Raw genomic sequence first — 12,093 nt, 5'->3', positions numbered from 1 at the left:
TGTCATTCCAAGTGTCGATGAATAATATATCCTATCGGTGAACAAGATACTGGTGACTGTGCATAAATCACTTGCTTGCCAATAAACATTGCTAGAGTTGATAAGTGTTGACATCAATGACAAAACCATATCAACATATCCAAAATACCAATAATCTCCCCCTTTGGCATTGATGGCAACACAAGATGGAAAAACCATCAAAGTGCCAAAATAGAAATGCCAAATACCAGAAACCAACAATCTCCCAAAATAGCAATCTCTCCCCAAGGGATAAAGTCTCTCCCCCTAGGAGTAACATGTGTTTTTCCATTTCAATCTCTCCCCCTTTGACATCAAATGCCAAAGCAATACAAAAACCAGGTTCAAATACAAAATACCAACTTATTTAGTATACCAACTACTCCCTTTGAGAAGTAGTTTTCCTCATCAAGTCCGGAGTAAAAGATTTCTCTGTTAGTTCTGCCAGTTGATGACAAACATCAACTGTCTAAGTCTCTACCGGTGGGGGTATGACCCCAAGCTGATCTCTGAGATATTCAAAATTCTCCTTAGGCAAATTCTTAGTGAAGATATCTATAAATTGATCTTTAGTATTTACATAAACCAATTTTACTTCTTTTGCTTCAACATTCTCTTTCAAAAAATTCAGTTTGATAGAGACATGTTTAGTTTTAGAATGTAGTACCGGATTCTTAGATATATCAAGTGCTACTATATTATCACAATAGATAGTTATAGGTTCTTTGCATTTTACCTTTATGTCCTTCAACATTTGCTTAAGCCATAATACCTCTGTACAGTTAGTTGTTGTTGCAACATATTCTAATTCTGTTGTTGATAAAGATGTGCAACTTTGTTTTTTACTCAACCAATAAATTAATTTGCTTCCAAGAAAAAATGATCTGCCTGTGGTGCTTTTTCTATCATCTACATCTCCTACCCAATTTGCATCTGTGTATGCACATAATTCAAAGTTGTCATCTCTAGGATACCATAAACCAAGATTTTTAGTGCCTTGTAAGTACCGGAAAATCCTTTTTACTGTTCATTCATGATTTTCTTTAGGATTACTCTAAAAACTTGAAACAATACATACTCTACATTCATAATATTAGGTCTCGTTTGTGTCAAATACAGTAGTCCTCCTATCATAGACTTGTACCTAGTCAGATTAATAGTTGTTGATTCATCCCTTAGTGATAATTTGTCATTTGTAGTCATAGGTGTGCTTACCGGTTTAGATTTTTCCATCCCAAATTTCTTTAGTAACTCCTTCAAGTACTTAGATTGACTCAAGAATATACCTTTATCAATCTATGAAATCTGCAATCCTAAGAAGAATTTTATCTCTCCAATCATAGAAATTTCAAATTCTTGTTGCATTTCAATAGAAATGTCTTTACATAATCCATCTTCTCCTCCAAAGATTATATCATCAACAAAAGCTTCTATTACCAAAATGTCATCATTATTCACTTTATAGTATAAGTTGCTATCAGCATTATCTTTAGAAAAACCAATCTTCAAAAGATATTTATCCAATCTAGCATACCAAACTCTTGGAGCCTGTTTCAACCCATACAAAGCTTTCCTTAATCTGCAAACCATATCTTTTTTATTTGTCAAAGAAAATCCATCAAGTTGCTCAATGTAAACTTCTTCATCAAGATCTCCATTCAAAAATGCACATTTAATATCCATTTGATATACTTTGTAGTTCTTGTGTGCTACAAAAGCCAAGAATAATCTGACTGCCTCAATTCTAGCTACCGGTGCAAAGGTTTCATTGTAATCAATTCCTTCTTTCTGTGAATATCCCTTACACACTAGTCTTGCTTTATTTCTAATTAGCTTACCATCTTCATTAAGTTTTTTTTTCAATACCCATTTTGTTCCAATTACATTTTTTGTCTTTAGGCCGGGGAACTAATGTCCGTTTGTTATTCTTCTCAATTTGTTCTAATTCTTCTTCCATAGCTTTAATCTAGTGTTTATCTTCACATGCCTCATTAATTGATGCTGGTTCAATTTGAGAAATAAGACATACCTCATCATTTTTCAGTCTTCCTCTTGTCATTGTTAGGATTCCCAAAGATACTAAGAGGGAGGGTGAATCGGTATCTAACCGGTATATCAAATTACTTGATTTAAAACATGAAAAGCATATTAAAACTAAGTAATGGTAAACCAGAAATAATACAGTAACTAAGAACAATAACAAAAACATGAGAAGCACACCATAACACAGCATTTTAATGAGGAAACCCGATGTGGGAAAAACCTCAGTGGGATTTGTGACCCACAATATTCACTTACTGGCCAATAAGGGAATATTACTCTTACAATAGGGGCCTGCACATGCAAGAAGGCCAAGTGCCTAGAGCTCACTGATCAATTACAAAAGAAGTCTCACTGACTTACAAAAATGGATTATACTAATCCAATGTCTTGTACTACTTCATATTAGCATCTGCTATGCTAGATTTAGTACTGGTTTAAGCTCTGCTACAACATAAACCCTTAACCAATATTTTGCATATTAGGTCTATATATTTTGCATCCTATAACCTTCTCACTTACAAAATGATCTACAATGATCTCATACATATATGAGTCATATTACAACTCGCCATGTCGGCTTACAATGATTTTACAATTAATTACAAAATATATTTTAAACAAAATTGAAGTCGGCCAAGGTGTTGGTATCCTTCTTTTTACTGTCGATGTATCATATGTCAGTGTAGAGTTTGTCGGTGTCAGTTACAGTATCTTTGTCTTGTCGGTGTCATATGATTGCAAGGTTGCCATCAATGAAAAAACCTTCAATCACATACAATTTATCATTGGAGTGTGCATTTGCCAACAATCTCCCCCTTTGGCATTGATGGCAACACTCATGAGAAAAATCAAAAGTGTCCAAAATGATATCCAAAAATAGTCTGCCAAAATTGTCTTACCAAAACTGTGTGCCAAAAAATGTATGCTCCCCCTAAGAAAATGATGTCCTTTCTTCTGACCATTTTTTTTGACCATTTTTCTCATTATACTACTCCCCCTTTGACATCAATGACAAAGGTTGTCATTCGGTGTCAGTGGAGTCCTGCCTGGATTCTTGTAATAGGTGGGTTACAAGCTGAAAGATATCTGTCAAAATCAAATTTATATCATTACTAAATGTTTTGCTGTCTTTTATTGCCTCTTGTGTTCTCTGCACTGTACTGGTGAGTATGTGAATTTGCTCTTCTGGTGTCTTCATTCCAGGAACCAGAGCCTCAGATATTTCTTTTCTCAAAGAAATAAGGTATTCTAGTCTTGGACTAAGTCTGCATTTCAAGTCCTTTGCTTTATCCTTTATTCTTTGTTTATCATTTTCTAACTTCTTGATTTTCTCTTCTTTCTCTGCAATCTTCTTCTCTAACTCCAAAAATGAATCTGATGCACCTATCAGATTGTCGGCGATATTGTTTATCTTATCTTGTGCTTTGCTGATCTCCTTGTCAAGATCCTCTGTCAAAATATTTGTTTTACACGTGTCCCTGTACAATTTCTTGGAGTCAAGAATTATTTCTCCAAGTTCCGATAAAAGGGTATCCATTTTCTCCTTGTTCTTATTTACAATATCCTCAAAGAATTTCTCTTTTTCCTTTATCATTTTTTCCTTAAACGTGTCCTCATTTATTTGATCAATAGTCAATAAGTTACTGGGGATAAACTTAGACAATGTGTCTAGTTGTCCTAAAGAATCCTTACTATCAACTGTGCACTTTGGTGCAATTAATTTAAGAATTGGAATTGTATCATCAATAGCCTTATAGGCTTGTGCATTGCATTATGTGATCTTCCTTATTGAATCTAACAGGACCTTTGTTACATTTGTAGGTCTGGATTTTGCCATAGATGTACCAGATGTCCTGTTAGATTCAATAAAGAAGATCACAGAATGCAATGCACAAGCCTATAAGGTTATTGATGATACAATTCCATTTCTTAAATTAATTGCACCAAAGTGCATAGTTGATAGTAAGGATTCTTTAGGACAACTAGACACATTGTTTAAGTTTATCACTGGTAACTTATTGACTATTGATAAAATAAATGAGGACACATTTAAGGAAAGACTAATAAAGGAAAAAGAGAAATTCTTTGTTATACTAATTTCTCATCTTAGCTTGTTTACCAAATCATTAAGAGTTTGCTTTTCATTTTCCTCATTCTGCATCTTTTCACAAAGTTCTCTCCTCTTGTTCCTTGCAATAGTAAAATTTTCTTGAAGTGCTTGAATAATATCCTAAGCAGCTTTCAGATCATCTTCAAGTTTGATATTCTTCACTTTTTCTGCATCATAGTCTATAAGAGTTGTTTCCAATTTCTTTCTCAAGTTTTCCATCTCTACCGGTGACAAGATCTTCCTCAAGTTGCTAGGCTTCTAAAAATAGAGGACCAGGCTCTGATACCTATTTTGGTTTCTCTATCTGTGTCTTAGAAGGTTTCTCTGATCTTTTAACTGCCTGCTTCTCAGATGTAATCTCAATTTGTACCTCTGAACTCTCTTTTGTTGGTTCTTCAGATGGTTTTTCTATTGTATCTATCGGTTTCTCAACGGTATCCTCTGTCGGCTGCTCTGCCTATGTAGGTTTTTCTATGTTCATCTCAACCTCTGCAGCCGTTGACTCAGTAGTCACATTTTTCTCCTTATCCTTTGTGGTTTCTCTGTCAACCACAATATTAACTTCCTGTGTGTCTACATTTACCGTATACAAAATTTTAGAATTAGGATTTTTATCCTCTACCAAAGTTTCCATACTCTCTGTGGCCGGGTGTCTATCAGTAGTGTCTACCGATGGAGTATTTGAAAGAGGTGGGGGCACATTGTCAGTTATTTTCAGGCTTGGTGGTCCATCTACCTTACATTTCCCCTTATCTCTATCCTTTTGGTATACTTTAATAGTTTTTGGCCTAAGTAATTCTTCCTCTTTTTCTTTTTCCACAAAGAATATGTCTCATGCATCTATTGTTTCCTCAGATACTTCATTTACTCTACCAGCCATTAGTGCTACATGCCAATGAGCAGTGGAGAATACTGTTCAGTTTGCTTCACTGATTAATTTGTTTATTTCATCAGCTGAGTTAACTGGATGCACTGCAAGTAAATTTTCAATCTTAATTTTCTTATCTAGCTCAACAATGGCTAATCTTCTAGCTTCATGTCTCCTATACAGATCATTTGGAATTTCATCAATAGTTTGCATCAAAAATTTCTTGTATATATCTAAGCGTAAAATTACACTGTTCTCTATGCTTTCCTTATCATCAGCTGATACTGTATTGTATATTTTATTCCCAATTATTTGATCTTCAGAGTGGTTCAATCTTACATACCGAGGTGTCTTCATTTGCTACTGTTCTTCAGTTACAATGGAATTTTTAGATGATGCCGGTGTGTTCAAGGTAGGTTCATTTGTCAGTATCTCTATTGCCAGTTCAGAGTCTATATACCTTGAAGTTACTCTAAACTGTTCATCAATTTTCACATTTGTACTCTCAACAATTTTATGCAATCTCTTGTTAAAACATCTATATGCATTGCTCTTAGATGAATAACCAAGAAATATTCCTTCATCACTTCTATGATCAAATTTTCCAATATACTCACCTCTTCTAATATAGCATTTACTTCCAAATATTCTAAAATATTTAAGAGTAGGAGTAATACCAAACCATAGTTCATGAAGGGTCTTACCAGTTTCACCTTTGATGTGAACTTTGTTGAATGTGTAGACTATTGTGCTTACTACCTCTCTCCAATATACATGTGGTAGATTTGCTTCTGATAACATACTTCTAGTTGCATCAAAGATGGTTCTATTTTTTCTTTCTACAACTCCATTCTATTGGGGTGTCCGGGGTGCTAATAATTGTCTTCTAATTCCATTTACTTCACAGAATGTATTAAACTCCTTAGGTGTGAATTCACCTCCTTGATCTGATCTCAGACATTTGATTTTCTTGTCGGTTTCATTTTCTACCATTGCTTTGAATAGCTTGAATTTTCCAAGTGCTTCTGATTTTTCTCTAAGAAAGGTAATCCAACACATTCTAGAATAGTCATCAATGATTAGCATGAAATATCTATCACCTTGTAAGCTTTTAGTTCTAGCTGAACCACATAAATCAATATGAGTTAAGTAAAGAGCATTATTGGATTTTTCTGGAATACTTTTAAAAGATGCTCTAACTTGTTTTCCAAATTGACGTTCTTTACATACCGGATTGTGAGGTTTAACAATCTTAGGTAAATCTCTAACTACCTTAGTAGTACTGATTTTCCCAATGTAATCAAAGTTTACATGACAGAGTCTCTTATGCCATAGCCAACTTTCATCAATATGTGCAATCAAGCATGTCTTTTCACTATTATTCAAATAAAAGATATTACCTCTAGTTTGAATACCGGTTGCAATTTCCAAACTAGTTCTGTTTATAATTTTGCATTTTTCATTCTTGAATTGTAACTAAAATCCTTTTTCAACTAATTTACCAACACTCAAAAGTTTATGCTTTAAACCTTCAACATAGTAAACATTGTCAGTATTATGCTTACCATCAAGAGATATAGTACCTTTTCCTTTGATCAAACAAGCTTTATCATCTCCAAATCTAACTAGACCTCCATTATATTCCTGAAATGTCAAGAATTTACTTTTATCACCAGTCATATGATGTGAACATCCTGAATCAATGATCCATTCATCCTTAACTTCAATTTTAGCTATCAAGGTCTGCTCTACCAGTTGAACAGTAGGTGTCAGTTGATCTTCTGTTATAGCAACAAACACCCATCCATTGTTTGTCAGCTCCTCATCAAAATCATAAGTGACTCCTTCATCAGCAAGATAACAAGACTTGTCTTTATTCTTCTTAAATTTGTATCTCTAATATTCAGGGTTAGGCTTATATGTTCTTCTAGCTTCTTCTTTCAATCTTGCATGTCTATTAGGGTATCTTGAAGCCATATGACCAATCTTATTATAGTTAAAACATTTAAAGGGTGCTTTACCTTCATACTTACTTCTAACTGGACCTTTACGTATTTTTCTCGCAAATAGTGCTTCAAGTTCTTCAAGTTCTTCATTTTCTCTCCTGCTTTCTTCAAGATCTCTTCCATAAAAGGCTTTCCAATCGGACTTGTCAAATGATTATGATGATGTAGATGATGATGATACCTTAAAAGATAAATCTATCTTTATAGTAGCAACAAGACCAAATTCCTCAATTTCAAAAGCTGAAAGTTTTCCAATCAATGTATCTCTAGTTACTGATGTATTAGGCATTGTTCTTAACTCATTTATAGCAGTAAATTTCATTTTGTATGCTGGTGGAAATCCTCTTAAAGCTTTTGAAACAATTTCATCTTCACTTAAGGTTCCTCCACAATATTTAATACCCAAAACAATTTCATTTACTCTTTTCATAAAAGCAGAAATTCTTTCATCTTCTTCCATTTTCAGATTTTCATACCTGACCCAGAAGCTCTCAAGTTTTCCAATTTTGACTATGGAATCTCCTTCATTCAATTTTTCCAAATGGTCCCAAATAGCTTTAGTAGTAGATCTATCTGATAATCCCATGATTTGTTGATCTGATAATGCGCTCAAAAGTGCTTCTCTTGCTTTGCAATCATTTTCTTCATCTTTAGCCAAGTTAGGTGGATTAGGTTGACCTTGAGTAGGAGTAGTATAGCCATTATTTGTAACTTCCCAGATGTCCTTTCCAATGCAATCCAGATGTGTCTCCATCTTGATCTTCCATATGCCATAGTTGGTTCCATCAAGTTTAGGACTATTCTTCCTAAAATAGTTAGAAGACATTGGATCTCCTCAAGTTGTTAAACTTCTGCAAAAAGAGGACTAGGCTCTGATACCAATTGTTAGGTCCCAGAGACAACTAAAAGGGGGGGGTGACTCAGTTGTCAAATGAATTTAAACCAAAATTAATTTAACCAAAACTCAATGCTTAATATCGGTAAACCAAACTTAATGCCGGTAGATAGTTTATCAGTTAATTGCAGTGTCGGTAAAGGTTAATGCATGAAACAGAAAGACAACAACATCCACAACACATAACACCAATATTTGTACGTGGAAAACCTATAAGGGGAAAAACCACGGTGGGAAACCTCACCCACAATCAAGTGATACTACTGTAGATAGTATGTGTATACAATAGGGGGTCTACACATACAGAAAGGCCAAGCACCTAGAGCTCACTGCTCAAACACAAATAGGAGTCACACTGACTACAATTGGATGGTTAAATATAATAATGATATACTACTTAAAATAGCATCTTTATATGTTGGATTCAGTATCGGTTCAGTTTTAATATGTCTTCACAAATCCTTCCTTCAACCTTCAAATGATGTCTGCATGTATAGCTCTTCTTATTCTCACATATACCTTATTACAATCCTTTTAGCATTCACCTTCCTTACTTCTACTTCGATCAAATAAGATCTTACATATATACTAAAGCCTAGGACCAAAATGTATAGGTCGGCTTTACAAAAGATATTACAATAAAAATAATTTATAAGTAAAACAATAATCGATGCAATATCTGATTCAATATGTCAGCTTAGTGCATTTACAACAATAATAAATCATCTCCATAGCGTGTCATGCTGATCTGGAATAGATAAGCCTATCGGTGCTTATCCTAGACCTATTTGTTGGTAACCGCAAATATGCAAACACGAATATACCAATGAACAAATTTCTAAGACAAAGTGTCCAAATGATGTCTTCGACATAACCAAGTGTTTTCCATCTCATTCCAAGTGTCGGTGAACAATATATCTTGCCGGTGAACAAGATATCAGTGACTATGCATAAGTCACTTGCTTGCCGGTTAACATTGCTAGAGTTGATAAGTGTTGACATCAATGACAAAACCATATCAACATATCCAAAATACCAACAGATTTATATGTAGTCAGTAAGGCTCCTTTTGTGATTGAGCAATGTGCTCTAGGTTGTAAGCCTTCCTACAAGTGCAAGCTCCTTATATTTTGTAATATCTCTTCATATGGCTAGTGAATTGATATTGTGGGTCAAAAATCCCATAGTTGTTTTTCCTCTTTGAGGTTTTCCATGTATAATTGTGTATGTTATGGTGTTCATTTATGTGATTGGCTTATTGGTTTCTTTACTTTTTTCAATTTTGTATGTACCGGTATACGGGTTGGTGTATGCATGTTTTAATAAGGTTAAAATTCATCATACTGGTAGAACATGTTGGCATTATGGAAGGATTGATTATGTGTTGCATTAATGTTTTGTCATTGATGTCAACACTAGCTGTTATCGTTGGCTACCGACACTAATTGTTACTGGCAGTGGCTCTAGTGTTACCGATAGAAGGGACTATCTCTTGGACACTTCTAGCATGTTTGGATCAATGGAGTATGTTTGCTTATATGTGTTACATGCTTCTAGAGAATGTCTTTGTCAGTTGATATTGACTTGGTGATCAAACACTATCATACACTCTAGTAAACCCTTACTGGCATGGGTTTAAGGTTTGACTGAAAGAGCTTTTACAAAGAATTCTTGATAGGATGTATAAGTGGTGTTAGTGTGGCTTCTAGAGGGAATTGGGATGCTGAAGGTGATCATTGGTCGAGCTTCAACAACTTGAAGACTTAGCTTTGGCGTAGTCAACTCAGAATAGGTTTAGTGCCTATATAGGTTATGGATCAGTATCATGTTAATTTGTTCTCTACACATTACAGGGATGCTTTATGGATTGGTTAATATTGTTATTGTCTAAGCCAACATGGCATATCATTGTAATATAGATATATGTAATGATCTTATTGTAATATCTTTTAGATGGCTGACCTAATTGGTTTTAGGCCTTAAGGTTTGTATAAATTGATGTAAGATCTCATTTGTAGATCATGTATGATAATAGACAAGGCATGGGATTGTAATGTGTGAATAATATAATATCTTTCAGGCAGAGGAGTAGGTCGATCACTAAAGATCAAGTTGGGTTTATGTAAGTGGTCAAAGGCCACTAGTATTCAGCTTAACCGGGACTATAATCAGGCATGGTAGATGCTATCTCTGGCAGTTCACTCTACTGGATTGTTGTCCAATTATCTTGAGGTGGTTTTAACCTCTCTGTAGTCAGTGAGACTCTTTTGTAATGAGCAGTGCACTCTAGGCAGTATGCCTTCTTGCATGTGCAGGCCCCTCATTGTATCACATACTTGCTGCAAAAGTATCATCTGACTGTGGGTAGGCTTCCCACCATGGTTTTTTTCTTTACCGGGTTTTCCACATATAAATCATGGTGTTTTGTGGTATGGTTGCATTGTTTTGATTAACTATTTTATTCTTTAGTTATGTTTCTTACCGGTATTTGTTTCTCCTATTCCCGTACTTAATGTTTATGTGTTCTGGTTTAAGGTTGTAAAGTACATTAATTGATATAATCTGTTGACAACTCATTCACCCCCCCCTCAGTTGTCCACCGTTTATCCTAACAATTGGTATCAAAGCATTGGTCCTATTTTGTAGAAGCTTAACTGCTTGAAGTAGATCCTATGGCAACTAATCCACTGGAAACTACTTTCAAAAGAGAAATCCCTAACCTTGATGCAACAAATTATGGGATATGGAAGATCCGAATGGAGACTCATCTTAGATGTCTTGGCAAGGATAATTGGGAGATCACTGAGAAATGATGCACACCTTATGATCCATCATCTAGCAATCTTGCACCGATAGACTTCGACAATAATATTGAGAATGATTGCAGATCTAGAGAAGCCCTCTTATGTGCTCTTACAGATTAGCAAATCATGGTATTAACCGATAACTCATCTGCAAAGGTTATGTGGGATAAATTGCAAACTCTAAATGAAAGTGACCCTAATATAAAAATTGCTAAACTTGATGGTTACTAGGTAAGATATGAGAACCTGAAGATGGAAGATAATGATATAATTGTTACATTTATGGAAAGAGTAAATGAGATTATCATGGGAATTCAATGTTGTGGAGGATCTCTGAGTGAAGATGAAATAGTTTCCAGAGTCTTAACAACCCTTCCACCGGCTTACAAGATGAAGATAACTACAATTAATGAGCTAATAACAATGGAAAACACTTCAGTTAACAGAGACATTATTGTAGACACCTAAAAATGGTCAATGCTTGTGGAATCATACTTTAACATTTGTGCATTGCCTTATTTTAGGGTTTTTGCGTCGCATTAACATTTCTCCTATGTCACACACTTGGTCTTTATCATTTGCAAGCATCGAGTCCTTCTTCTGCATTCTTCATTTGTCTCGCTCTCGAATTTGGTCTTGTCGATAACAATCTTTAATCATGATTTTGGTCAATCTTATCTTGTCGCATCAATGTGCGTGCTCATTTGTCATCATTTTGGACATCGTCAATCCTAATTAGGGTTTTGTCCTCTTATCAATATGCGATCGATTTGTCATCTGTCATTGTCATTTTCAATCTTATCGTCTTGCAATTGATTTGTCATCGATCGTTGTCATTTTCAATCTTGTCGTTTTGCAATTTATTTTGTCATCAATCCTTGTCTTCTTGTCAATTTTGTCATTTTTGCAATCAATTTGTCATCAATCGTCGTCTTTCTCAATTGTGTCAATTTGGATCAATTAGTCATTGTTCCTCGTCAATTGGTGCATTTATCAATCAAATTGTTTGTCAGCATTAGTCATTTATCAAGTCAGAATCATGATCAAATCGAATCGATATCAATTATCTTTTGTCAAGACCTAATTGTCATTCTTGCATTTTCTAATTCATCTTTTAGGGTTTCATGATTTTATTCATTTAACCCTGTTTGTCATTTCCCCCTCTAGGATTAATAAATTATTTATTTATCCTAAGTCTTCATGTCACAATTAAATGTTTATTTAATTGGCTAACTAATTATTCCTCTGTTTGTGAATTAATTAATAAATGACAAATTATTAATTGATTTACCTAATTTCTCCTAATTCCTAATTTCCTAATTTCCTAATTTTCATCAATTTCTAATTCC

Source organism: Cryptomeria japonica, chromosome 3, assembly GCF_030272615.1.
Source record: "Cryptomeria japonica chromosome 3, Sugi_1.0, whole genome shotgun sequence".
NCBI lineage: Eukaryota > Viridiplantae > Streptophyta > Pinopsida > Cupressales > Cupressaceae > Cryptomeria > Cryptomeria japonica.
The sequence above is the reverse complement of the archived record's forward strand: the minus strand, read 5'-3'. Positions refer to the sequence as shown.